The 3895-nt window shown below is 52.0% G+C and overlaps 1 long non-coding RNA gene across 1 annotated transcript; it reads right to left on the bottom strand.

Annotated features, from left to right (window-relative positions):
- Nucleotides 1–429: 429 nt before the first annotated feature.
- LOC123479886 (uncharacterized) lies at nucleotides 430–2463 on the bottom strand. Its single transcript, XR_006655689.2, has 3 exons — nucleotides 1842–2463; nucleotides 1623–1746; nucleotides 430–1042 (listed from the first exon to the last, which is right to left on the bottom strand). It is a non-coding gene; the product is annotated as an uncharacterized lncRNA (long non-coding RNA).
- Between the last annotated feature and the right edge of the window lie 1432 nt (nucleotides 2464–3895).

The following is a 3895-nucleotide window of genomic DNA, read 5'->3' as shown; positions in this document are numbered from 1 at the left end:
ACAAAGCACAACCTTCTTTTTTTTCTTTTCCCATCCCCTCCAACCCCCCCATAAGTTAAAGAAGGCTCAGTTCCCATAACGAGCAGACCCTGACCGGCTGTCGCTCACACACAGTGACTGTTTGAGGAGGTGCTCTGGTCCCAGGCTCTCTGGTTTGGTGGCTTCAACATCCCCTAGAGCTTTGTTGCCACAAGCACCCAGCTGGCAGACGGAGAAAGAGAACATTTAGCATAAACGGAGACCCACTCCCTTAGAAGCCCGAGGCTCCTCGGTTCATATTCCCAGGCTGGAAACTCAGTCACGTGGTCGCACCTAACGACCAGCTGTGTGGGGAGTGTGGTCCATCATCGCTATGGAAATGGGGGGTGGACTTCGTGGGTGTCTGAGTCCATTCAGATTGCTGTAATAGAAGACCACAGACTGGGCAGCTTATACACAACAGGCGTTTATTTCTCACAGTTCTGGGGGCCAGAAGTTCAAGATCAAGGTGTTGGCTGACTCAGTGTCTGGTGAGAGCAGCTTTCTGGTTCATAGATGGCTGCTGTCTCCTCACGTGGCAGGAGGGGCCAGGAGCTCTGTGGGGTCTCCTTTATAATGAGGGCACTAATCCCATTCATGAGGGCGGTAGCCTCCGGACCTAATTATCTGGTAATGACTCTCCCCTCCTAATGCCATCACAGTGCTCAGCCCCGCGAAAAGGGGCACATTCCTAACGCCTTCCCCCACCCCAGTGCAGCCAAGGAGGACGATGGCAACGGAAGAATCTGCCGAGGGTGGAGAGGGTCCCATAGGACACTGGACTGGCCAGGCCTTCCCAGGGAGCAGGACCGGGACTATTCACGAACATTCTTGCCCCGGCGGGTGTGGCTCACCTGGTTGGAGCATCCTCCCGTCTCGTAGACCGAAAGGTCACCAGTTTGATTCCTGGTCAGGGCACACACCCAGGTTGTCTTCGATCCCCTGTTGGGGCATGTATGAGAAGGCAACCGATCAGTATTTCTCTCACATTGATGCCTCTCTCTCTCTCTCTTCCTCTCTTTCTCTAAAAGCAATGAAAAAAAAAAAGTCCTCGGGTGAGGATTTTGAAAAAAGAAGGAAAAAAAAAAAAAAAAGAACAGAACATTCTCACTCCACGACTGGAGGCAATCCTGCCCGGCAGGATTTCAGGATGGCTACGACCACTCTCTGCTGGGTAACCCCCCCCCATCTCTGCATAGGGCCGTTGTGTTCTTCTGTTCCGTCCACCTGGGGGTGCGCAGTGAGGCTGGGCTGGCGGTGCAGAACACCGTCTTTAGTTCATTGGTCTGTAGACCAAGAACCGCAGGAGGAGAGGCCAGGGAGCCTGCACAGAGGTCCTGAACCCCAGTCCTTACCCAACCTCTTCTTCGCTTGTCTCTGACCGATACACCCAGATCGAAAAGGCTCACGAGAGGGGCTCAGGCCCACTGGGGAAGGGGAAAGTGTGTTTTGTGGGGAGGACAGAAGCCTACGGGCGACTGGCCTGCTCCCAGGGGTGTCCAACCCGCAGCCCGCGGGCCACATGCAGCCCAGGGTGGCTGTGAATGCGGCCCAGCACAAAATCATAAATTTACTTAAAACATGATGAGATGTTTTGTGCTTACGTGTCCCAGTGTATTGCATGAGCGATCCAAGACAAGTCTTCTTCTTCCAGGGTGGCCCAGAGACACCAAAAGGTTGGACACCCCTGCTAGACAGAGGCCGCCCCACCGGCCTGGATGTCTCCCTCTGGGTGAAGAGCAAGGCAGGAAAGCAACCGCTGAGCTTCGAGGGATGTTTGTGCGCAGCCTGACCCAGCTCCTCCTAGATTGTATGTAGCTCACCTTTTGGAGGAGGGCCTCTGCAGCTTCTGACCTGCCCCAGGCCGGTGGCCCTCAGCTGCCTCTCCCCTCCCTGCTGTGCGGCACATCTGCTTCCTGAATCACCTGCCTCTCGCTTTCTGGGTGAACGTTTTCATACTGGAGAAGCATTATCTCTGGTAGCTTCCCACCATGGGGAGGAAGGATGTGTGGAAGGTAAGTTTTTGGACACCTTGTGGGTTTTAAAATACAGTTAGTTGACCCTTGAACAACACAGGGGTTAGGAGTGCTGACCCCCTGCGCAGTTGGTATTTAAAAAGATGTTTTAATCCTCACCCAAGGACGTGCTTATTGATTTTAGAGAGGGGAAAAGGGGTGGGGGAGACAGGGAGAGAACCATTGATGTGAGAGACACCAATCGACTTCCTCTTGCACATGCTCTGAATGGGATCAAACTGCAAGCTAGGCATGTGCCCTGACCAGGAATTGAACCCAAGACCCTTCAAATTTATGGGACAACGCCCCAATCCACACCGGCCAGGGCTGATTAACACATATTTTGTATGTTATAAGTACTACATACTCTATTCTTACCATCAAGCAAGCTAGAGAAAAGAACATGTTATTAAGAAGATCACAAGGAAACCCTGGCTGGTGTGGCTCAGTGGATTGAGCGCCAGCCTGCAAACCAAAGGGTCTCCGGTTCGATTCCCAGTCAGGGCACATGCCTGGGTTGCAGGCCAGGTCCCCAGTAGGGGGCGCATTCGAGGCAACTAATCTGTGCAGTCTCAACCTGTGTTGTTCAAGAGTCACCGGAACTTGGTTTCCTCTTTGGCTGGCTGAAGACTGAAGAGTTATTTTCCTGTAGACTTCCCAAGGCTTTGTTCTTTGCCTTTCAACTCCTGCCCGTGGCTGTGGAGAAGCCCACAATCATTATGACTCCTGACTCTCTCTCTGTCACCTGTTTCTAATGCCAGGACACTTTGTCCCCCTTATTCTGAACTCCAACAGCCATGTGGCTTGGGGTGGGGCTGTTTTTCCCCTTTGTGCTGGGCTCTGTGGCCCTTCCAACACACGTTCCTCAGTTGGGGAAACTTTTTTTGGATTAATTCATTCATAATCAACCCCCCCCCCCCCGCCCCCCATGTTTTCCTGATCACTCCTCTGGAGGTTTATTATCTGATCAGTGCCCTTTCTGATGGTTCTCTAAGTTTTATTTTCTCTCTCCTATTTCCCATTTTTGGGCTTTCATTGTTGTTCTGCTTTCACAGAGGTGTCCTCAACTTTATCTTCCCATCCCTCACTTCAGGGTTTTACATTTTTCTTCAGGGTTTAAAAATGTCTTTGCTACCTTCCTTTAAATTTCCAAGAATGCTATTCATTTGTTCTTTGAATTTTTTCATATAACGTCCTGTCTTCACGGTTGCCTTCTCTTCTTAAATGTCTCCCATAACATTATTGATAATTACGTCGATGTGTATTTCTCTGCCCTCGAACAATCTATTGGGGTTTTGGATTTCATGCCAGGTTAGCTGTGGCTGCCTGGGACAGACATATTAGAAGCCCTGTCCACATGCCGGGGGTCCCGTTAACCGTGGCCTTCCCTCCTAGGGTAATCTGACTGATTACTGGGGCGGCTGCCTGTATCAGAATGTTGAGGTGTCCTCCTCGGACTGGCCTGAGGGCCCAGGAAGCATCCTTGCAGTCTCCTGGCTGTCTGCATTCCAGAATCCCAGAAAGGGTACTGGGGAGGGGGCAGTGTGGTCTCTCCATCCAAATCTGCTCATCTAATCCCTCTCTAATCCCAGAGGTACCTATTGGCGCCTCTGCCCTTAATTGCGCCTGGTGTCTCCCAGCCCAGACTCCCTTTTACCTTCATTTTTAATTTATTTTTAGAGAAGGGGGAAGGGAGGGAGAAAGAGAGGAAGAGAAACATCAATGTGTGGTTGCCTGTCTCGTGCCCCCTACTGGGGACCTGGCCCGCCACCCAGGCACGTGCCCTGACTGGGAATCAAACCGGTGACCCTTTGGTTCACAGGCTGGGGTTCAACCCCCTGAGCCGCACCAGCCAGGGCCAA

This window comes from Desmodus rotundus, chromosome 10 (genome assembly GCF_022682495.2).
Source record: "Desmodus rotundus isolate HL8 chromosome 10, HLdesRot8A.1, whole genome shotgun sequence".
Taxonomy (NCBI): domain Eukaryota; kingdom Metazoa; phylum Chordata; class Mammalia; order Chiroptera; family Phyllostomidae; genus Desmodus; species Desmodus rotundus.
Note: the sequence above shows the minus strand (reverse complement) of the source record. Positions and strands in the feature narration are given on the sequence as shown.